The sequence below is a fragment of the Sminthopsis crassicaudata genome, chromosome 1 (assembly GCF_048593235.1).
Source record: "Sminthopsis crassicaudata isolate SCR6 chromosome 1, ASM4859323v1, whole genome shotgun sequence".
Lineage (NCBI taxonomy): Eukaryota > Metazoa > Chordata > Mammalia > Dasyuromorphia > Dasyuridae > Sminthopsis > Sminthopsis crassicaudata.
In genome coordinates, this window is record NC_133617.1 from 353,455,099 (window position 1) to 353,481,341 (window position 26,243).

Consider the following 26,243-nt stretch of genomic DNA (forward strand, 5'->3'; position numbering starts at 1 on the left):
GTGTGAACATTTCTATATAGGCAGAGACACTGTGGTGTGATGAAAGAACCTTAGTGACTAGTAGGGAATGTCAAACAGCATTGCTGTTTGACCTTGAACAAATCATTATCTCCTTTTGGATTTTCATTTCCATTTCATTTTATAGACTAATAAAATACAGGGATTAGATAAGGTGGTCTCTAACATCCCTTTTCCTTCATGCAGGCATTCTATGCTTGAAATATTATCAATTTTATTTTAAAGTAAGTTTTACTAATATTTTTGGTTTTGCATCATAGTCATTTCTTTAATCAAGTTTGTTTTAATTAATAAGCATTGTTTTCTTTATTCTTCTACTTTCCCATTCTAGCTAAAAAGGAGAAAGGAAAAAATATGTTTAGTCAAGTGAAACTAATTTCCACATTGGCCATATCCAAAAAGTATGTCTCACTCTGCAATATTAGTCATGACCTCTGCCAGGAGATAGATAGTTGGTTTCACACTGGTTCTCAGGAATAGTGTTTTGTTACATCACTGAACAGAGTTCTTAAGTTTGTGGAAATTCAATGTTTTTAAAATGTTGTTGCTGTTTATAGATCAGAACTTTTTAAAATTTTTCCCACTCAAGACCCTGTATGCCCAAGAAAATTTTACATAACCATAGGTATAGAGGCATATAATATAGGTGTACAAACCAAACATTTACTGGTAATAAATCATATGGGGTCACAAACTTGTTTAAGAAACTGTGGTATAAATATTTATCCTTCTGATTCTGCTGCCTTTATTCTGCATCCATTCATACAAATCTTCTGGGGTTTTTCTGAAACTGCCTTTTGTCATTTCTTATAGCATAATTATACAATAATTTATTTCATCCCAAAGTAACTGACCCACACCAAACATTGAAGCTTCCCATGTAATGAAAACAATTACACATAATCAATATAATGATTTGTGTTTGACTACATAGCATGCTGCTCTCAAAGACTCTTATCTGTTTTTGGAGTATTGTCTCATTTATACCAGTGTATAGTGTTTTTTTCCTAAAGCAACTTGGGGTATAATATGAGATTTAGTTGGATACTGTTGCTAATTTGATGTAGAAGTTTTTCATTTAAAATATTATAAGCCTGAAAACTTCAGTAACAAACCAGATCGATGTTTCACAAAAAACAGAATAAGGTGTGGAGGGTTGCTGGGGACATCTCTTTCATGAAGAGAATGTTCCAAATTGAGTTTTATACCTTTCTATTCTTTGGAATGTGACCAATGCAAGTTGTTGTGGAACCTGTGGATAGGTGAAGGCATATTCTTCATATAAAGGGATGACTCACATACTTCCTGTCAGGAAAACTTAGTGGTGCTATGGAAAATAAATCACATTCATTTTGAGTCTCCTTAGGCTATTAAGTCAATTCTTTTGACCTCAAGTTTACCTGGTGACAGGAATTTTTTTGGACTCATATGTGCTTATTCCTCATATACCATGTATGCCTGAGGGGTAGTTGTTCTCATTTTAATCATGAATTTGTTTATTTGGTCACTCTCTTTTCCCAGATAAGTGTGTTTTTGTTCAATCCTCGGCAGCAATTTTCATTTGAACATAAGAGTGTGAATGTTTCATTTTAAAATGAAGTTGGCAAACTCACAGCAAGCCTGAAACAAGCTTGTGGTTACTTCCTATTCAAAGCATCAGTATAATTAGTTTGTTGATTTTGAGGAGGTGAGGTTGTGAAGAGGGGGAAAGTGTCCCAGAGACCATTCATTTTTCTGATGCTGGTTTATTATTTTGCTTAAGTGCCAGTGACATTCATGAATGATACCGTGAAGTTCAAAGTGTTTAAATAACAGTTTCAACCTGATGTACTGAGTGAGCATGGAAAAGAAACTAGAAGTAGTTTGCTTCATGGAATCTCAGTTAGAAGCTACCTCAGAAGTCATCTTGGGCTAACCAAGGAAAAAAAGAGGTTTTTCTTACAGCACAGTATTCAATAAGTGGAAATGTGTCTCTATTTGAAACACCTTTAGTGACTAGGAACTTAATTTCTTTTAAGATAATGAATCCCTCTTCTGGGTACTTCTTTCTGATACATTAAGACAAATCTGCCTTTCAACACCTTCTAACTATTGTTTCTGGTCAGCCTTCTGAGGCTAAAACAAGTCTATTCTCACCTAAATGACAGCCTGTTAAATTATTTAATAAAAAATTGTCCTCACAAATTCTCTCTTCTAGATGAAATAGCTTCAAATTCTTTAACTGATCCACCAATAATAAGATAAAACAGATTGTGGGGCTGTGAGATAGTGTAGTGGTTAGAACACTGGCCCTGGAATCAGGAGGACCTGAATTCAAATATTACCTCAAACACTTTACACTTACTAGCTGTGTGTGACCCTAGGCAAATCACTTAATCCCAACTGCCTTCCAAAAAATAAAAAATAAAATATACTGGCTCATAGGACAGGATATGAAGTGGGCTATTATCATTGGTTTATAACTTTGAGATCTAAACATAATCTCTTTATACAAAAGTTTATGAATCTATTTGTTTTTGAGCAACATTTCTCCTTAAAATGTAATTTATTATGTGTACAAATGAAATATTGTGAAAATGATCCTTCTGCCATACAGGCTGACTTCCTAATCTATGCAAATTCATGTCCTAGGGAAGCAGTAAAAGGAAAATTCAATGAATTAAAAAAAAAAGATGAGGTTGAAAGAGCCCCAAAGATTTAGAAGGTATTTTAGGTAAGCATAGTATTTGAATTGAATAAAAAAATAATAATTCGTGTCTAATATTTCTTTTAGAATACCCAATGTTTATTCATTTAATCCTTACAATCAATTCCTAACAAATTAAAAAGGAAATCACTATAGGAGATGAAATTATAATTTATGACTAGTAACTGACTCTGTAAGATGAATGTGACCCATTATAACCTTAATATAGAAAAATAATAACATCTCATATTTGAGTAGTGCTTGAAGATTTCCAAACACCTTTCTTCATAGCAGTCCTGCAAAGCTACATAGTGTAAATACAAAAGAGAAAGCCGAAATCCACAGTTTGTAGATCTCTGGCTAAAAGCAACTCCAGAAACAGAGCTCCAGGGAACAACCTGGGGTTAGTCACATGAATGTAAGGGTCAGAGATAGGATTTGCATTCACATCCTCTGATTCCAAGACCAAGGCTCTTTCCATTGTCCATAGCTGATAAATGGTACAAGCTTAGACTGATGCCAGCTTTTTGACCTCAATTCCAATGCTCTTCTCCCTATAGGCAGCCACTCCCCCAAAATATAAACCTACATTTATAGATAGCACAAATATAGGTCTAGGAGTTATAGGGGATTGAATATGGACTGCCATTTTTTTGTTTTGTTTTGTTTTGTTTTGTTTTGTTTTGTTTTGTTTTGTTTTAGTTTTTGGCAAGGCGATCGGTGTTAAGTGACTTTCCCAGATCACACAGCTAGTAAGGTGAACTAATGTTGAAGGATGCTGAAAATAGCCCCCCATCTAAGCCCACTTCACTGAAATGTTTGCTTATGACAATTTCCAGGACTTTGTCATGACAGAAAGAGCAGCAAGTGACCAATTAAAATTGTTGACTTTCATAGTAACTTTCATGTGATTCTGAGAAGTCAGCCAGTGAAAACACAGGTAGTAAAGCTTCTTAACTTGGTTCTTAACCATGAGCTTAATTTTTTTATAACTTACATCATAATTGGTTTCCTTTGTAATTCGATATATTTTATGTTATGTATTTTATGCATTTTTTCTCTCTCTTCCTCCTCATTCAATCAGTTTACAAGTTAAAAACATACTTTATCTTTCTGCCTTTCTCTACATTTACACAAACATTTTCCTAATTCAATCACTTATCATCTGAACTGTTGTAATAATCACGTAACTAATCTCCTTCTGCCGCTTTTCTTTGAAAAAGTTTCCAATATAATTTCCTAATATGAAGGTCTCTTTCATTTACTTGCTCAAAAAACCTTCAGTGACTTCTTTTTGCTAATAGCATAAGACATGAGTTTCTTGGTTTGACCTGCTCTATACAGTCTGTTTGCTCATTCTTCCATGTTTCTTGCTTAATTTCTAGTTAGTGAACAACTATTTAGTAAACAGCTTTGTGACTGTGGGCAGGAATAACATTTATATAGCATTCTAAGTTTTGCCAACATATCCTGCCTCACCTTTTTTCTCCCTCCAAACAATGAATGTAGAACTGGAATCGAAGTTGATCTTAATACATCACATTTACATTTAGTACCATTATTTATGACTCATAATGAATAAGTGAACCTTGGTTGTTTTAAATAAATAAGTTAGGACCTCCTGACTAGTTCAACATTTACCTTAATCTCTTATAATTGTATAGGCTTTCAAAGTAATTTCACAGTCATTAAATCATTGTTAGCTCAGAATCTAGATTTAACCTCTTTGTAGCTCAGTTTTCTCATTATCCCTGAAAGATAGTTCTATCTCCTATCTATCTAACTACTGTTAGTCCCATTAATCCCAATCCCATTTCTCATGTGATGGAGTATAACAACATATCCATATCAGTTATATTTGCTGAATACTTTTTTTTAGAATTTTTTATAACATTATCCCTTGTATTCATTTTTCCAAATTTTCCCCTCCCTCCATCTACTCCCTCCCCTTGATGACAGGCAATCCCATACATTTTACATGTGTTACAATATAACCTAGATACAATATATGTGTGTAAATCCAATTTTCTTGTTGCACATTAAGTATTAGATTCCGAAGGTATAAGTAACCTGGGTAGATAGACAGTAGTGCTAACAATTTACATTCACTTCCCAGTGTTCCTTCTCTGGGTGTAGTTGTCTCTGTCCATCATTGATCAACTGGAAGTGAGTTGGATCTTCTTTATGTTGAAAATATTCACTTCCATCAGAATACATCTTCATACAGCATTGAAGTGTACATCGATCTTTTGGTTCTATTCATTTCACTCTTTGCTGAATACTTTTGATATGCCTTCTAACCAAGGTTCCATCCTGAATCCTCTTCCCTTTTTCCTCTTTTTTTAATCCATTATATTAACTCACTCAGTGACCTCTTCCATTCTAATAGGTTTAATTAATAGATATCAAATAAGATATTTGTAAAATATGTTGCAAGTCTTTAAGTGGCATTAAATGCTGGTTATTATTATTATCATGTAAGATATAAACAAAGCATATGGAAGATAATCTCAGAGGGGTCCCTTCTGAAAAGTGAGATTTGAACTGAATCTTGAAGAAAGTCAAAGAAGCTAAATGGCAGAGAGATTGGGACAGAGCATTAAATGCTTGGGACAATCAGTGCAAAGGCACATAGATAGGACATGGAATGTCCTGATTGAGGAACTATCAGCAGCAGTGCATTATAGAGATGTGTAGACTAGAAAAGTAGAAAGGAACCTAGCTGTGAATAATTTAATGGTAACAGAAGAGTTTATATTTGATCCTAGAGGTAACAGGAAGCCCCTGGAGTTTACTGATTAGGGGTTTAACATAGTCAAATATGTATTTTCTGAAAGGCACTTTGATAGCTGAGTGGAGATTGGAGTGGGATGGGGAGAGGCCTTAGGCAAGGGAACCAGGTAGAGGGCCACAGTTATAATCCAGATGCAGTGTGATGAAGACCCAAACCAGGGATGTAGCTTTGTGAGTGATAACAAGGAGAAGTACATATAATTGTTGAGGTAGCAGTGATTGTTTGACAATAGATTGGATATATGGAGTGAGTAAGAATAGAGTCTAGGATGATATTGAGGTTGTGAGCCTGGAACTAATATATATATTAGGAATCATTTACATAGAAATAGTAATTAAACTTACATAAATAGAAGTGGTCACTAAGTGAGATAAGATACAGGGAACTCTAGAGAAGAATGTAAAGGGAAAAGAGTAGGGGATTCAGGACAGAGTAATGGCAGGCATCCATGGTTAGAGGGCATATCTTAAATAAAGATTCAGCTAAGGTGGCTGATAAGGATATTCTGCTAAACAATATTAGATTTTTGTTATCATCATCATTATTTTACCTTAGATATTTCTTGACTTGGGAAGTGATTTAACCTCTTAACTGCTGTGTGCCTCAATTTCTTTAGTTGTAAAATGGAGATAATACTTTTCCAGTGTTGAGATGAGTCAAATGAGATATCTGATAAAGTATTTCTCATAGTGTCTAGAACACATTAGGCTCTTAAAGCATGTTTATTTTTTCCAAATCATTATCAGTCCTTATCACTGTTAGCCCATTTCCTGATATAAATCTAAATGTCAGATAAATTTAAGGCACACAGAGAATCAATAATAAAAATAGCCAATATTTGTTGAAAATTTAAAAATTTTCAAAGCTCTTTTTGTTTCCTGAATGATAAATTCTAGAAATGTAATTGAAGTTCACCTAAATGTTTTGCATTTACATTCAGTGCCTTTATTTATGACTCATAATGGACAAGTGAACTTTAGCTATTTTAAGTAAATATGTTAAGACAGGACCTCCTGGCAAGTTCAACATTTACCTTAATCTCTTACAATTGTATAGGCTTTCAAAGTAATTTCACAGTCATTAAATCATTATTAGCTCACCATCAAGATTAGATGCCAGAGCATGACGAATATGGAAATATGTTTAGAAGAATTGCACATGTTTAACCTATATCATATTGCTTGCTGTCTTGGGGAGGGGTGAGGGAGGAAAAGAAGGAGAAAAATTTGGAACACAAGGTTTTGCAAGGGTAAATGTTGAAAACTATCTTTTCATGTATTTGGAAAAATAAAATACTATTAAAAATGATTAGAAGCCAGTAGAAACAAAACCAACCCAACTTCGGGCCTTTAACACTGAAGGAAAGTCCTGTCTGAAAAATATCTAGATAAAGTTTTCTTGTATTTAGTTAGTGTTAGTATATCTACATTAAACTTCAAATAAGTAAGTAAACTGCTTGCAGAATTGTAAATTCTGAATTATTGAGGTAGGGAGCTTAATCTTTATGATATGAAGCTTCTCTATTTTGTGGAACTACTATGTTACAAAATAGAACCTGTTTCTATTAATAAGAATATTTACATTTGCATAGCACTTTATAAATAATCCTCACAACTTCAAAACCAACATGCCCAAGAAAGCAAAAAGTGAATCAAAAAGCCTTGTCAAAGACATTGTTATTACTGAATTTGTGGAACAGAATCTTTAAAAACTTCCAGTGTCTCCAATGTCTAAGATCTTCAGCTTAGAGCATGGCCTACGCAAAATAAATAATACAAAGGAACACAAACATAGCTCAAGGTGGGCCACCTCCAGGGTTTACCATTTTGTCATCAAGAGTTCACCACAACTCTCTTTCAAGGACATTCTCCATAAACAGCTTTATAGTGATCTATTCTAGAACACTAACCGAGGGCTGCTGGTTCTTTTACCTACTGCCTCCATAGGATAATATTTATAAAAAGAGTTTAGAGCAGTATGTGGAACATTTTATTATTGTTCAGTTGTTTCAGTCATGTCCAAGTCACTTAAGCCTGTTTGCACTGTAAGAGTTCTTACTTGTAAAATGATCTAGAGAACGAAATGGCAGAAATCATTCAATATCTCTGTCAAGTTGTACATGACCAGAAAACTACTGAATTAACAAATGGAGACTAATGACTGTAGTGAAGAACAGTGATTAAAATTAATATAATTCATAATAGAAATTTTTAAAGGATCTTAATTGATCTGTTTACTAAATATTCTTTCTTGCTTTAGATTAGTGGTATTAAGATAGAAATGGAGCCCTGTGGGTCACAGATTGACTTAACATTATCTATGTTGTATTTTTCTTTATTATGTTAAACATTTCCAATTATATCTTAATCTGGTTGTGCTCAGGAATTTTGGAGGCTGTGAATATGAAACTTTTGCTTTAGATATTAAGTCACAAGTGTTTAACCATAATGTCTAGATGCTTTTAAAATACAATATGTTCTATTAATTCTGTTTTCTTATCAGGATGAAAATAAAAAAATAATTTGGATTTGCCTTGTTTGGCAGGAAGATTTTTTTCTTTTAAACTTGAGGGAATTTAGGAGAGGAACTTTTATTTTTGATTAATTTTTTGTTTTCTTTTTAACTTTGCCTTTCTATAATTTTCAAAAGTCATGCTGTAAGATAGATATAATTCAATTTTGTATTCATATGATTTTTATAAATTTATAGACACACTGTTCTTTTTTAGGTCATAGTTTGACTGATACTAAAATGTATAATTGTTACCTCATTTAACAATACTAAGAATAGCTAATGTTTATATAACATTTACTGTGTGTCAGGCATTGTGTTGAATGATTTACAAATATTATTTTGTTGATCTTTACAATTCTTGGAGATAGGCACTATGGTCATCCCCCTTTTACAGATAAGGAAACTGAGGTAAACAAGTTAAATGATTTGCTATGAAGTATCTGCAGCAACATTTGAACTCAGCTCTTCCTGACTCTGCAATTATATTAACAAATTCCACTGTTAGTAAAGATTTTGCCATGGCATGATAGGGAAGAGTTTATAGGTCAGTCAATAAATCAGCTAGTATCTTTTAAGTTCTTGTTATGTTCCAGGCAATGTGCTAAGCACTGGTCAGTTATAAAACCCTCATGATTATATTTTTGTATAGAAACTAGGGTTCCATATATGTCTAAAATTTCTCTTCTTATCTTATGTAATAAAGAAATATCGTGGTGCCTTTAAACAATTATTATGTTTAAAAGGGGAGAAGAATTCACTGGAACAATTTCTGTAAGCAGAAAAAGCACCAAATAAGCTAATAAAATAGCAAAGGGAAAATAGTTTTATGAGCAGATTTGCCTTTGGGTGGAAGTCTGGTTTCCCTGGGCCTTTAATTTGCCAGATATTGATGATTCATTTTCTTTATCTATAAAGTTCAAACCAGATAATATCTGTCACTTTCATCTCCAGCTTTCCATGACTGAGTGTAAAGCATTCTTTTTAATAACCCTAAGCTGGAAAGGGTGACAAACAGATGGAGAAAAACAGAGATTACTTGAAAATTTGGAAACTTTTTGCACCTCAGGGAAGTGAGGAGAATCCATATGTCCTGGGTGCTCTATATATGTGATGAGTTCAGCTTAGACAGTTAGAAAAACAAGTATGGGCATTTACAAAGCCCTGTCTTTGCTGATATCTGTCTCAGACTCATTAGTAAGTAGCATGTTTAAGTTAATTGATAGGTTACAACAACTAGCCTGCTTCAAGTTCATCTCTGATGCTGCAATCCTCAAAGAAGCAGAAAACCCCAAACTGGCTAGTCATAGCTATCAGGGTGTGTCCAAGGGAGAACCACTCCTGGGGCTGTAAATGGGGAAGTGCAGAGGGAAGCCTGCAAATCTAGGCTTTAGGAAAAAAACAAATGATAAAGCGAAATTCTGGGATGACATCGGTAAGTTGCAATTCTGATAATACTTTATTGGAAACAAAATCATTATCCAAAGAGTATTTCAACATACCTAAGATTTTTTGTTGTGTAGCATATTGCTATGAGATATGTTTCTTCTATTGTCATATCATGATGATGATGATGATGATAATGATAATGAAAACTAGCCAATATTTATATAGCACTTACTATGTGCCATGCACTGTGCTAAACACTTTATAATTATGATGTCATTTAATAATAAAATAACAATAATAGCTAATATTTGTATAGTGCTTAACTGTGCTAGGCATTTTATAATTATTTCATTTGTTTCCCATGATAGCCCTGGGAGGTAATGCTATTATTAGCCCAATTTTGCAAATGAGGAAACTGAGGCACATGAGTTAAATGATTTGCCCATGATCATACAGATGTTAAGTGTCTCAGTCCATATTTGAATTGAGATCTTCCTGATTCCATCACTCTATCCACTAAGCCATTTAGCTATCCCTGGTTGATATGCAGATGCACAAGTTATCCAGTTAACAGTTGTAGTATCATAAGAGGCTAGCATGGTGTAGTGGATGTTGGAGACAGGAAGATCTGGATTCACACATCCCCTTTGACTTCTGTTGGTTTTGTGCCCCTGAGAAAGTAATTTTAACTTCTCTGTATTATGGACAGTTCTCTAAGATTGGGTTCTTAATCTAGATCTGCATTTTTTTAAATGATTAATTATATTTTGATAAAAATTGTCTCTTTTGTGATCATTATGTATTTTGTTTTGTACATTTAAAAACATTATTTGAGAATGAGTCCAAGGGATTCATCAGACTTCCAAAGGTGTTCCAAAGACACAAATAAGGGTAAGAATTTGTTACATTAAGAATATGATTTGCAGAACAGCTGTCAAATTGCATTGGTAGAGGAAGTTTATAGGCTGGTAAAATTGGAGCTCTGCCCTTTCTCCCCCCAATTTTTTTAAGTAAATGATGAATTTATTTCATTTCTTACCACTCCATTCCTCCCCTACAAATTTGAAATGTAGGCACCTGAGTAGTTTAGAAGATTGACTCCAAGTCAAGAAGACCTGAGTTCAAATTTTGTTTTATACACTTACTAGTTATGTGAGGCTGAGCAAAAAAAGTATACATTCTAGCTTTAATATATTGATTTCTATAATTCCTTATAGCTAATTTACCTCCAAGAGTTGTCTTCCTTTGAAGTATTTTTTGGATTTCCTTTCCTATTTTTATTCTCTATTCATCTCATTCTTTTTGATTGCCATTACCTTCATCAATGCAATCAATCCATAAACATGCACTGTGCCAGGGATATAAAAACAAAAAATTAAGCAATCCTTGTATTCTATTGGGGAAAAATATACCCATACACAGACACACAAACACACACAGACACACACACAATGTATAATTGCATTTAAATATAAACTGTTTCATTTGTAATTCCTAAATAACTTATTTTGTGTATTTAAAACATTATTTTGAGAATGGATCCAGTAGTTTTATTTTTCTTTTTTTCATCAATTATCTGATCAATCAATTAGCCAGCATTTATTAAGCAATTACGATGTACCAGACACCTTGCTAAGTGCCAGGGATATAAATACAAGTTAAAACAATATCTACCCTCAAGTAATTTAAATTCTCTTGGGGAAAACTGATGTATTCTCTAGGACTAATGTAAAGATCAAATTCTTTCTAGGCTTGTGGAATAGACATGCAAATGCATGAAGAAGGGAAATGAGTATTATGGTGTGTGAGGAACATTAAAAGTCTGAAGGACTTCTGACAATAATCTTCTTCGTGTCTCTGAACAAAAACACACTATCTCAGGCATTTTATCTGACTATCTCTCATGCCTGGAATGCTCTACCTTCTCATCTTCATTTTCTAATTTCCCTGGCTTTCTTCAGGTTCCTCTTAAAAATCAGTTTCTTCAAGAATCCTTTCCTAATCATCTTTAATTCTAGTTTCTTCTCTGTTCAGTCTTTCCCATTTATTGCTTGCTTATTCATAGTTCTTTGCATATTGTCTTCCCCAGTGAGACTGTGTGTCTTCCTTGAGAGTAGAAATTCTGTTTCCTTTCCTTGTATTTCTAGCAATTCACAGTGCTTGGCATGTGGCAGGTGCTTAGTGAATACTTGTTGACTGACTAATAGAGGAGAGAAATTTATAATTTATATTTGGAAAAATAGGTTGAGGCCAAGTTATGCAGGGCTTTAAATGCTCACACAGAGGAGTTTATATTTTATTCCAAAATCAATCCAGGTCCTCATAACCTCTAGTTTAGATTAAGGTAAAAGCTGATTTTCTTTGCTTATAGTTTTACTTCCCTTCATTACCTACCACAAACTGTTACTGGGCAACATTCCCAAAATACCATTTTCTTGTTATAACCCTGCTCAAGCAAATATAGTATGCTCCTCCCTGTTGCCTAACAAAATAATAGCTCCCTTTCTATTGCTTAACAAATTAAGTCCAATTTTTCTTCTGACTTTTTTTTTCATTTTCCCCAGTCAATTCTTCTTTAGGTATCTAAATGTATTTCTCAGAATTCCATCATACCTACCTTCAGTTTCAAATAGCCTGATGTCTTATTGTTCAACTCTGGATCTTTCCTCATGTTTTCTTTTTCTCCAGGTAAAATGTAGTAACTCCACCTTACTTTTGTTACCTAAATTCTAAAGTCTAATTCAGACTCCTCTTTTGTAGGCAACCTTCTCTATGCCTGCTGAACTTGATCTGAATTCTTATGTCTCTTTGAATCAGCACCCACAATTTAGTCCTGATTGCTCTGAATTTTCTCATTTATATTCTCATTCTCACTGCATCATTTACATTGTATGTATTCCAGTTCCAGTTATCAATATTAACTAACCTCTGAGATCCCTTTCAGTTCTAAGATTCCATGAAAATGTTAGCTCTCTAAGGGAAGAGGAAAAGTGATCTACTTGATCTATATTCTCTTACTATTTGAAGCACAGAAGATACTTAATTGATACTTTTTTGTTGGACTGATCATTCAAAATATTCGTTCTTAAAGTTATAATTATGTATCATTTCATTTCTTGATATTGTGGGTTATTTTGTGATAATACACATTTTCCAGAAGTATTTAGTTGAACTTTTTTATATTTCATATGATCTATCAATCATTCAATCATTATCATCAGGGTGGGTACCTTCTCTATTATCTCAAGCACAACCTGTCAGTTTTATACTTCAGAGCTTATTTCTAGACCTTTGCTCAAGGTCCATTGATATTTAAGATAAAATTTTTCTTTTCATCAAGAGACTTAGAATCTCTGCTACTTTTATGTTTTTCATCATCCCCTAAACTTCTCTTAATCTGTTAAATCAGCCAGAATAACAAAAACAGTTAATGTCTTGGGATCTAAAGCCACAGATGAACTTTGTAGTCCCATGCATATTGCCAAAGTGTTTCTGACAACAATGATCTAGAGAATGAGCTTCTCTGAAAAAAAATTTACATAGATCTAGGACCAAAATTTTGGCTATTGGTAAGAAAATGAAAAGGATAAAAGAGAGACAAAGTTATCTTCTAAAGAGGCAATTAGATGTCTGGAAGAGACAGGGATTGGTTGCAATAATTCCTTTGTGGAAAAGTTACTCAGAAATAACTAGAATAATTTTTCTATTGCAGAACAGTTGGTGGCTAGGGCACACCCTGTTATCCTTCTTCCCACCCCCATTCCCCAACAGCAAGTTATTAATTAGGCATATAAGTGCTGAGTGGCTTTTATATCTAACTTATTATTAAATTTATCTTAGGGAGCTTCCTTGGGAATGGATTTTTTTGGAATAGGGGAAGTGGTTTTTCATTTTCCAGGGAATACTTGTGAAAATTTGCATTGCAGATATCTCTCAGCGTCTGTAAGGTTCTCAAAAGTTTGACACCTTATTTTCTCTCTGCATGCAGATTAAATTCCGGTCTCCAGCCTAGAACTGGCAGCTTATTCGCCTTAATTTTCATGCAGTAATCAGTGTTGAAAGAGTATTTCTTTGACGGTTGCCCTTGGGGAAAAATAGAACTGAGGTTATTATTTAAGACAGACAATTAAGTGGAACAGAATAATAATAACATGTACCCAACAGTTTCCATTTTGTTCCAGGAATGTCAAAATTATAAACCTCTTTCCAATATTTCCTGTAATTTTTGATAAATAAAGAGAATTAAGGCCAGTCTGAGCTATTTCAGAGAGCAATGTTTAGAATACTAAATTTTAGTGGGATTGATTAAAATAAATCAACACATATTCTCTTTAAACAAAAGAATGTGAAAAATATTTTAAAAATAATTCTTCAGTCTTCGCAAATGATAAAATTCTTGTGACGCTGCTGATATTATTGCTTTGTTCTCCATTATGATATGTTTCCCTTTTAAAGAATATGTCTGTGTAGCGGCAAGCTAAATTAAAGTAATATAAATTTTGGTGCTCAAATATGTGCCTCTCTCCCTCCCCAGCCCAAATCTCAAGCAGGAATGTGTTTTGTTAAGGAATTGACTCTTTAAATTCATATTTTAAAAACCATTTTTATCCTCTTAAAGATCATTTTTGTTATTCTATTTATTCTGCTCTGGTGCATTTGTTTGTAGTTGCCAGCTATGGATCTCATTATCTTAAGTTTTCTTTTTCTCCCTGTAATATCTGATCTTGAATTCATCACATTTTATGCCTCTCCTACGGCACTTTCAAAAGAGCCCATTTTCTAGACCATTTCTTTCAGAAACATCCTTGAAAAATCCCAGAGGATTATGAAATTTAAACCATAAAGCCTATCCCTTCATCCTAACACAGATAGATGGCATGGTGGATGGAGTGATGGGCTTAAAGTTAGGAAATCAAGATTGAATCTTATCTAGGTACTATCTGTATGACCTTAGACAACTTGTTTAACCCCCTCATCTATAAAATAGAAATCTTGATAGTACCTACCTCCTGGGGTGGGTGGCTGTAAGGATCAAATGTAATAGGGCATACAAAGTACTTTGTAAAATGTAAAGTTCTATATAAATTCTAGCTACTATTATTGCTATTGTTATCCTGTATCAATAAAGAGTTACATGTATGGCTGACTAATCTCTTCCATTGGATTGTAAGCCCCCATGAGGCTAGAGAGTGCTTTGTATTTCCATTGTAACCTACTTAGTCTAGCACAGTGCCCCACACATCTGTATTGTTGAGTTGAATGTGTTGAAACTGAAAAGAAGATTAAATGTTCTGCCTTTGCTTACTCTAGTTTTAATAGAAGAAAACAGTTATTTTTTACTAGATATTTCTACTAATTTCTCTATTTGAGGACAGCTTTTTAAATGATTTTTTTCCTGAAAAGAAATGCTGCAAGAAATGTAGGAAGGAACTGTAGGAAGAAATTTAATTTAGGTTTGTATTAAAGTTCTGACACTTCAGTGGGAGAAATCTTTGCACAGCCTTTGTCTTCTGGGCTAAACTATGGACCCAAGTATTGAATGAATGCTTAGTTTAAAAACAAAAGTCCCAGCTGATTCAGAAATTGTCCTTTTGTTTGAACAATATGATATATTTCCACACTGTCTATGGAGTCCCACAATGACAATAATGCCTGCCTTTATGTGGAATGAAAATACCATTGTCCCTTTCTGAAGAATTCACTAAAAAGGGAATTCTAGCTGATGAATCTTTTTGTGCCCATTTAAGGAATATATTATCAGCAGGAAAAAGGCATAGCAGGCCAGAAGTTTTATAAAAAGGATTAAACAGGATAGCAATATTTAAGAACTCTTTGTTAAAACAAAGTTCAATTACGGTGCCAGTAAGGAATTGCTTTTCAAGTCTTTCCCCAGTTTTGCTGACATCCTTGGCAGTGGAAACCATCATGAATAAGCAGGCAGATAACTGATTTGGGACTATAGACTAAACTTGATTATATTTCCACAACACACTAAGAAATTCTTTCCAGAAGATAAGAGGATAATTATATATTAGGGAGACCAAAAACCAGCTATATTTTAATTTTTTTTAAAAAAAGTATAGCTATCTGATTTAATATTTGAAGTCTTAGTTCTCTTAAGTGATATCTGGTTGGGTTAGTATTTAATTATATAAATTATATAATTATAGAAATTAAATTAATTAAATAAATTTCAATAGATGATCTGAATGTATAAGCAAATGCTTTGTTGATTTTAATAAATGATTTTATTTCTTTTTATTACATTTGCTTGAGAAAAATGCAGAATCATCTGGAAAGCTTCATTGCTTTGATAATGCCTTTAGGAAAAATATAATCTCTTGTGTTTGACTTGTAAAGCCTTTCACAATCTTTCTCTAGTATATACGTCCACCTTCAACCTATATTTTAGCTACAATGGTCCAATCCCAGCACACCATTTCTCATACTGCAATTCTTTGTATGCAACATTCCCTCTCCTACCTTAGTGACTTTTTACCACTATCCTATCTCACTCACGCCTCTTAGAATCCCCTCCTCTTTGCAAAGCTCACTTCAGATGCCACCTTCTATGAATCTTTCCTAATTATTTAGCATTTAAATTTATATATTTTATTTAATTTTATGTGTTGTGTTGTTGATAAAAGTAATGTTTTTGAAGTTAGGGACTGTTTTCATTTTTTCTTTCTATCTTTATTGTCTAGCATAGTAGAATACATATAGTAGATAATAAATGCTTGTTAATTGAATTGGCAAGAATTGAATAAAAATCAGAAAGCATGAATGGAGATTTGAATAGAAGAAACTCAGAGTCCTAATTCTATAAAGTATTGACATATTGATATCAATTTATTAAAACAGCACATATACTGTCTTCTACTTTTCTTTGAGGCACAAAAATTTTAACAAACTAGGTCCAAACTCATTCTCTTGACATGATCAATAATAGATAGGAAGGATCTTAGAACAAGAAAGGATATGAGAATTCATTTATAGGAACATTGACAAACCTAAGCTATTCCAAGAATTAATTGTATGCTTTGTGAATGAAGTAAATTTTTACTTCACAATTCAAGCAAAGCCTGAATACCATCTAAAACAAGGATGTTGCAAAGTAATTATTGCTCTGATAAAAGAGATTGAAGGGGCATATTTGAAGAAGAATTAAGAATTGGGAAAGAACTTATAGCTCACCTAGTACAGCCTCCTTTACATTACTAAAAACTACTCCTAAATTATTTTGGATTAGAAAAGGTCCTGTCCTTAGAGGTAAGCCATTTCATCACTGGTCAATTGTTATAAAATTCTTAAAGCTGAACCAGAATCAGACTTTGATGACTTCTAACTATTGTCTCTTGTTAGGCCTTGTGAAGGTAAACAGAACAAACCTTCTCCCTCTTCTGTATAGCAACCCTTCAAATATTTGAAGAGAGATTTCACATATGTACATTTAACGTATGAAGAACTATTTCCCATCTTATAAATTCTTTCTTTTCGAGGCTAAACATTCCTTATTCTTTCTACCATCTTCTTATAGCATACCTTTACCATTCTGATTTCTAACCTTTGAAAACACATTAGTTAGTGTCCATTTTGAAATATGGCACCCAGAATTTAACATGGAATTTCAAATGAGATCTGACTTGCATGAGCTTACAACAGGACTATTAACATTCAGCAAGCATTTAATAAATATTCCATATATGTGCTAGGTGCACATATAAAGATTTTGTATTCTAAAGGAAGAGCCAATAAGTACATACTTAAATCATACAAATTAAATATTATTGTTGTTGATGTTGAATCATTTTAGTCATGTATGCCTCTTCATGACCCCATTTGGAATTTTCTTCTTAAAGAAACTGGAGTGGTTTGCTATTTCTTTGGATTAAGTGACTTGCCCAGAGTTATACAGATAGTAAGTATTCTGAGGCCAGATTTGAATTTAGGAAGATGAAACTTCTTGACTCTAGTCCTGGTATTGTATCTACTATGTCACTTAACAGAACAATAATAGAGACTAAATATGAAATAATTAAATCAAAGATAGTTTGGAATAAGAGGCACTAGAAGTTGTGGGGGGAATCAGAAAAACAACTTCATAAGTAGATGACATATATCTTGATGGAAAAGGAATTTAATGAAGGAGAAGTAAAGGCGCTAAAGGTGAATGAATTTAAAGTATAGGAAGGGATGAGTGGTAGAGAACCATATGTAAAGGAACAGAGAGAAGACTAGTTTAGCTGGATTTCAGAGTGAAGGAATTGAAAAATAATGTCTAGTTTGGAGTTAGCCTATGAAATGCTTTAAAAGCTATGTAGAAGATTTTATATTTTAACCTGGATGCAAGAGGGAGCTATGGAAGTGATTGGTTAGGGATATCATGTTAGCATTTGACTTAAAGAAAAATTTTGAGCTTAAAGAGAATCATGTGGGTAGCATTGTGTAGGATGGTCTGGAGTGGGGAGAAATAAGGCAGGAAGATGAATTAGGAAACTGCTCTAGGTAGGCTAAAAATTATGAGAACTTGACCTGAGGATTTTATAGCCATCCCTCTTATTGTAAAGCTCAAATGAGGTTATATATAAATCATCTGCAAATTTTTAAAATCTGCAATCCATCTATGCTTTCATCTAAGCTACTTATCAAAATTTTAAGTAGGCTCATCAAAAGGACTCTTCAGAATGGGCTCTCTTGATTATAATCAACAGTGTACAAGTTTTGTTGTTTAGATTCAGATATTCTCAACTATGTTATTTAGGCCACATTTAAATTTAAATAAAGAACAAATATTTGTTAAATTTCTACAGTGTATAGAGCTCTGTGCTAGGCACTTGAACAGATAAAAAGTATAGATAAGATGTGTAGTCCCTGCATGCAATATTTCATGGTGTTTATAGCCATCCAATAGTGGAGGGATATGGTAAGCAATGTCACATACACAAATAACTATGGGGCAAAAATGCCTAATCTCTGTATCAGAGACATGCAGTATGCTACATGAAATCTGATCAAGGAAAGGTTCAGAGATAAAGGAAGGGTTTGTGGAGACAGTGGTGTCAGAGTCAGGCTTCAAAGGATGGGGCGGGGATTCATTAATTAGCACTGGCTACAGTGGATCCTCCTTGATCACTTGCCTTTCATGGCAGAGGCACTGCCTTGCTCAATAAAATTTTAAGCTGTGCCATTCCAGGTTACTCAAGATGAATAGATCATAGTGGAGAGTTCTGATTAAAAGTGATCTACGGAAATGGCAAATCATTCCGATATCTTTGCCAAGAAAACATTATTAATGGTAATGTTCCAAGGGGTCACAAAGAGTCAGATATAACTGGATAATCTAAAAGTGATTGAAACCACAGAGAAATTAAGCCAGGTGAATAAATATGGCTACCTTATCTGTCATAGATTGAGTTTCTGGCCTTTTGGAGGGGATTTAGATAGTTGTGGTCTGCTTGGACTACCACAAAGTGGTGGGATTCTTCTAAGTGATGAAACCAAGCTTCAGTTATTTCCTCCATAGTTTTTTTTTCCTCCAAATACATAAGTGTTTCCTCATTCTTAATTGTAGCAACCCCTGTTTTTCTGGGGCAGAAGGTGATGGTAGGATGGCAGTCTAGGGTGGTCATGGTTGATTCCTTCTGTGCTGCCTTGTGCTTTAGTGGATTTATGAAAGAACAATGTGGTCTATCATTGAATTTGGATTCACATGGCTTGAGTTCAAATATCACTTACTATTGTATATTCTTGGGCAAATCAAACTCTCTGGTCCTTATTCTTCATCTGTAATAATTAAGCTCTTAGGTCCTTTCTAACTTCTCTCACCCGGTATCTCGGTCATTTCAAGTCAAGGGACAGGAACAAAAGAGCTGGTTTTCTAGGTAGGTGAGGGATAGAGAAAAGATTTTGTTTCATTGACAAAACTCCAATTACCATAGAAACTTGTGGTTTCCTTGCCTTCTTAGGCCATTGGCTGGACAGATGTCTCTGTAGCATCTGCATGAGCTCCTATGTAAACTTGCCTCAACCAAAATGCACTGAACCTGTTCTCCTGATGTCACTCTGGGTGGAGCTTCCCCAACCCCTGCTGTAATCATAGGGATTAATTGAGGGTGAAGAACAAAGTGAGAACTGGTGGAGAAAAATATAAACATCATCATCAAAGGTGATTGGGAGTTGAGGTGCATCTTCTTTGTGGTACACTGTTTAATGAGTCCTAGGAAAATAGTCTTATGCCTTGATTTTCAATAGCTCATTCTGGACCAGATCAATGCAAATCTTCACCAAATTGTTCTATCAGAGTTGGCTGCTACTCCTAAAGATTAGCCTCTGGACACTACTGGCATATTCTAATGCAGAGTTTTTTTCTATGTTCAATGGGGCAGATCCATCACTTAGACATTTAAAACTTGGGTAAGTCACTGAAAGCCTCCCATAGCTCCCTCATGGATAACAGGAGATGGAACCTTATTAAACAGGGTATGACTTCATCAACACAAGATCAGTGGGTATGCTCAGATCTAATGCTAGAGGTTTAGATTAACTTTATTTGGGGAGTGGATCCAAGAAGTCCGTGATCTAGTGACTTTTTGGGGTGCTACTCATTCCCCATCCCTGCCTCCTCTCCCATCCCACTCTCTGGGGAGATTTTCTTCTATATATTGCCTATATCTTGCTATTCTGATTGCAGGTGTGGAAAAGTGTCTATCATAGATATTGTCTGAGGAGGAGGACTGTAGCTGAGTAGAGTTAGAGAGATTAAATAAATACTCTTTTATTGGAAGAATAGGAAGAAAAATAGAAGGAGCAATACATAGAGAGAAAGAAACTAGGAGAAACTAAGAGAAAAGGACTAGAAAGCAACATAAAAAACTGGCTGGACAAAAGCAAAAACAAGATCAGCATTAGAAATTCACGAGTTTTAAGGGAAGAGGTATAGCAATAGTCCAGGTCACAACATGAAATAGTAGAAAGGCAAAAAAGACAAATTGCATCAAGAAAATGGATTCAGTTTCTCAAGAGTGAGTTTTAAGCCCCAGAGTTCAATAGTAATCCTCACTCTCCGGACTCGTGTAGATTCTTCCTTGCTGGAGAGCTCCTTTTGCTATAAGGTAAAGGAATGGTATTTATACTAAACCTAGTATGTAAGTATTTTACCAATATTATCTCATTTAATCCTCACAACAACCCTGGGAAATAACTGAGGAAAACTAAGAAAAGCAAAACAAACAGATTAAGTGACTAGATCACACAGCTAAGTTAAATTGGAACTCATTTGAGCTCAGATAAAGCTGCCCTATCTTAAAGTTAACAGTAGATCCCTGGGTACACTACTGAACATGTTTTAAGGGAAAGAAGATAGTGTGGAAATTCATAGAAAAGAAAATATCCATTGTGCCATCTAGCTGCTGTGACCACCTGCATAGACCTCCGTGGAATGTATATGGTAGCAGACACTCAGCAGTTGAGTGACTTACAAAGAATTACACAGTTAGCATTAAACTACCTAAACTCTCAGGCCATTTCAATTTCCATTACTCCATCTACAATTCATTTATATGTATTCACTAACATAGTCAAGTTGAATTCTTTTTCATGAAGGCCTATTAAAGCTTCTGATATAGCTTATATATTTATCCCTAATCTCACATTCTTTTAAAATCTTAATGACATTTGCTGTATGTATGTTATTTTATTAGATAATAACAGAGAAGTAATTCCTCATGCCTTCTCTTTACATCCTTATTATTCTTTCCCTTCTTTTCCCTTTCCCTTCCCTTATTTTTCCTTCTCCTTCCCTTCCACTTCCCTTCCCTTTCCCTTTCTTTCCCTTTCCCTATTCTTCCCTTTCCTTTCCTTGCCTTCCCTCCCCTCCCCTTCCCTCTTCCCTCTTCTTCCCTCTCCTCTTCCTTCTTCCTTCCCTTCTTCCTTCTTCTTCCCTCTTCTTTCATTACTTTTTCCTTTCCTTTCTTTTTTGTTTTGTTTTCTCTTCTCTTCTTTTCCTTTTTTTTTTGGAGGGGGAGGTGGTCTATGTATTTTTTTAAGGGAGCTCTAAGTGTTTGTTCATTCAAGTAACTCCCAGGTCAGTTGTATTGGACATGACTCTGTCTGGTTTCACCAGGTGTCTAGAGAAAGTTTGATAGAAAGAAGTTCTTTAGTTTGGGGGGCTTTAGGACAAAACTATCATTCACAGTGGCCTTAAAAAAACGAAACAAGAACCAAACTTCAGTGAATCAGTAACAGCCCACTTGATGAAAAAAAAATCAGTTAATTTCATTTCATTAGTGAGATTTAGTCAGATCTGTGGGTGGAACACCCCTCACAAGGGATTCTTTTCATTGATCCTTGTTCCTTGAAGGTTACATTGAAAAAATGGAGTTATATAGTCCTAGGATATTCTCTACATTACCTATTATCTTCCTTAACCAGTGTCTTTTCACAGTCTCATGTTAACTCATTAAGTGGGTTCACCTGACTTCCCAGCACCCTCAACAAGCCTAGTTCTTTTGTCAATTCAAGTCTCTGTAAAAACAGATCTTAAAACTATTATAGTTTGGATTTTTGCTTTCCCCAGTATATTGTTTTTATAAAATTATTGTTATGGAATTAGCTGTTCCTTCCAAATTATTCTTCCTAAAGTCCTATTTTTTCCATAAACCATTAATGTCATTTGGCTTGAGTATATCTGTATACCCCTATGTGGGTATGTATATATAAATTCAGTAACAACTATAGATGGAACAGAAACTACAAAACATAAATGTTTTCTAGAGATTTTGACTCCCTCTAGGAAGCACTGTGAATATATATAATGAATTTGCATTGTATATGTGAAATATACATATGTATACTAAGAGAAAGATTTTATTGATTTTCTCTCTCTCTCTCAATATCTCTCTTTTCTTCCTTCCCTCTCCCATATATGTGTGTGTTAGATATATAAATAAAGTATATAAATATATAAATAAGTATCATTGCAAAAATGATTTTAGAAGATACCCGCTGATATATTACTAGTAATCTTGTCAAAGTGGTTTATAATATGTTTTGATTCTGAGTCTAAACCAAGAGAGAAGTGAAACAGATACATGACTTCACAAATTCAGGTACACATCCTCTCTGTCCTTAACCTTGTCTGAAACAGTCAGGTGGTTTAGTAGATGGAAGGGAGACTTGGAATTAGAAAGATCTGAGTTTGCATCTTGGCTCATATACTAACTGGATGATCCAAAGCAAGTCATTTAATAATTCTCTGCCTCAGTTTACTCATCTGTTAAATGAAGATAATAACAGCATCTACTTCCCAGGGTTGTTGTGAGAATCCAAAGAATTAACAAAAGTTCTGATAAGTTCAAAGAATTAACATAAGATTATTACAAATTAAAGCAAAAAACAAGTTATTCTTTGCCCTCAAGGAGCTTATATTTAAAAGGGAGCTGAAAAGCTCTGGAAGAGGTATCTAACTGGGAATATGATGGCAATATCCAGAGTGTCAGAAGCAGATCTGGGGTAGGAATGAAAAATATCCAGCCTGAACCCCTGCTGAGTTCTCTTTTGATCTTTATTTTTCACTAGAATACTGGGTGTCATATTTATAATAGCATATGTATCCATGTATAAATACATATACATACACAATAGAATATAGTCATATATTTACATATCATGACATATGCATACATAAACACCTTCATACTCATACATTAACACAATGCCTTCCTATCTACACATATATACATACATGTGTGCATACATTAAAGTAACATAAATTAAACATATATGCATGCATGTGTGGAAAAGGGGAACAATGGAGACAAGACCTGAGTTTAAGTCCCTACTCAGACACATTACTAGCTGTGAGACTTTGGGCAAGTTGCTTATTTCTCAGTGCCCATCTCTCTAAGATTGTGCAATGGAGTTGCTAAACTGGCAAAGGAAATTTCTGCACTGAAAGTTTCATATCTAAATCAAATAGGGAAGAAAAGAAGTCAGTGGGAAGAGTTCTTTGGAAAAATTTCACCTCCTCTTAAGTGGGTATGCAGAATTAAAAGCATCCAAGGAAATGTGATCTTTCTTCATTGCCCCATGCTCTGTTTCAAAGGAAAGTTCTTGTTATCACTGATTTTAAAATATACATACATACATATTATTTCAAAATGTGACAGATGCATGTGCTGTTTATTTCACTTTGGTTCCAGATTCATTGTTAATCTTTATCTTCTCATCCAAAGAATTTTATAAAGCAAAACTATTTGCTGATTATATCTTAGTTTGATCTTGCCCTGCTGAAGAGCCAAGTCTCTTGCTCAAAAAAAAAAAAAGTTAAAAAATGTTTTTTAGAGTGTCCTTTAGTGGAATGAATTTTTCTTTAAGGCAGCATCTCCACGTGATCAAACATCCCAGTAAAAATGAAAATTTGGCCAGATTGTTTGAACTGAGGTTTTCCACATGAAACCAAGAAGAGCTGACTGTCTAATTGAAGTATTGACTAGTTTGACTTCCCTCCCCACCTACTCCTCAGATCAGAAATTTCCTGGCACATTGAAGTAGACACACCAATTAAACATTTTTTGTGTTCCAAGCTCCTGTCACGGAGACCTCTCTGTTCTTTTAAACAGCACATGAACAGCCAGAACAATGTGCACCTCTGGACCCCCACTCCCAGTTTTAAGCCAGAAGGTTCTCAGAAAGGGAAATTCAAACTGTTAACACACATCTGTCAGCTTATTTAACTTTCTGATGGTCTTGTGCCCTTGTGCCACCATTGCTTCATCAGCTAAAGGACCTTCCATCCTCCTTCAAACCCCACATCCACATACTATTGATCATTATTCCCTGATTTTGAAAGCACCAGTCTCTACTTATCCTTGAAGAGATCACTTCAGCTTCCTGGAAGTATAGAGGCACTTTAAATAGTGCTTTGATGCCTACTCTGTTTCCCATTCTAAGAAGAGTTGTGGTATGTTTCCTGACAGTAAAAGAGACTGCCAGGTGGGATACTCTGTAGCCATAATTTGTAGACCCTGCCAACTCTCCTATTCCAACTAAACTATGTCTCATGTCTTCCTTCCTTCTACCTTCCCTGGCTTCCTTAAGATTTCCTTCCAAGTCCACTTTATTATCTTCCCTCTGTTAATTACCTCCAAATTGCCCTGTATATAGTTGTTTGCATGTTGTCTCTGGGTATCCTTAAGAACACAGGCTTTTCTTTTCTTTTCTTTTTTGCCTTTCTTTGTATTTCCAGTGTTGACATAACAATAAGCATTTAATAAAAGCTAGTTGACTATTTCCTGAATATACTTTGCACCTTCCTAACTCCATCCTACTTTCTATGCTGTAATGTCTTTCTTTCTCTTTGTAAGTTACATTATTATCCATCATTTATAATATAAATTCATATGATGTTTTTTGCATCCTCCACGAAGCAAGCCTCCTATAATGACTCCATTGGGCAGTCCAATTGGAAGAAGCCCTGGATTAATGTAAATTCAGTTCCCAGCTGTGCCATTTACTGGCTTTGAGATTCTCTGAGCCTCAGTTCCTTTATCTACAAAATGAAGGAGTAGCACTAAATGACCTTCTGAAGGCCCTTCTAACTTTGATCTCACACAGCACTGTTTTACACTTATCTATCTCACAGGCTTATCCTACATAATTATGTACTTACAGTTAACTATGCATACAAGTTTACCCCTCTGCTAATCTGTAAATTTAATGAGACTGGAAATTATGCCTTACTTAAATCTTGTATCTCCCTGGTCTCAGGACAACATATAAGATACTGAAGATAGTAAATATTTATTAAATTAGATACTTTTTAATTGAATAAATAAAATTTGCTATTCTCTGATCCTTTTCTTATTCTTTCTTTTTATTTTGAGACTGGTAATTTTATGTCTAGTGGTTGGAAAATAACTATTTTGCTGTGGGATGTGATCGTTTATAGTAAGAAATTCATACAACTAAGAGAATGATGAATTAAGTATTCAAGTAGATTCTGCCTTTTCTCTCCCATCCCTAAATGTTTCATTAATTCTGGTCCCATCTAAAGAGGCCATTTGGAGACTCAGATTAATACTGGAGATTCATTTCTGGTATGAATTGACCCATAGGTCATTCTTATATTATCCATTTACCTATTCATCTGTGATTTTTAGTTTAGTTTTGTTTTATTTGTGCAAAAGCTAAAGTAAAGTATCCCTAGGGAGAGAAATCTTTTCAGCCAAATGCTATAGTTGAAACAGGCTATAGTGAGCCAATTTAGAATGAACATCAAAGAATGCTATCATATATTCTCTCAGTCAAAACAATCTGCTCTTTTCTGTCATTTTAATTGTTAAGACTATATGATGGGATTGGCTAAGTGTATAGTTTTATATGTACATGTAAATAGATGTAAATGCACACATATGAAGCAGGAGACATAATGGATAAAAGGGATGGGCTTGGATCTAAAACCAGTTTTGCCTCATAAATGTGTGACCATAAGCAAGTCATTTAACTTCTCATTGTCTTATCCAGCCAAGATTTTTAAGTTACATTGATGGAATCACAAAAAATAAAGAAAAAATTTATCAATATATGCGCAACTGTGTGTGTATATATGTATACACACACACATATATATATATATATATATATATATATATATATATACATACATTACATATGTAAACACCTGTATACATCTATATCCCAATATATGTATATTATATATGTGTATATAATATATGTGTATATATGTCGAATATGTATGTATATATGGAGTTTCTGGTATTTTTCTTCCAAATTTAATCTGTAGAGCTATCAAAAATCAGAATTCGTATTGTCAAGGCTCTTGGATTA

At 34.2% G+C, this 26,243-nt stretch overlaps 1 protein-coding gene across 1 annotated transcript in view; it reads left to right on the forward strand.

Moving 5' to 3' along the window:
• Window positions 1-26,243, forward strand: part of FHOD3 (formin homology 2 domain containing 3) — a 630,786-nt gene that overhangs the window by 346,919 nt on the left and 257,624 nt on the right.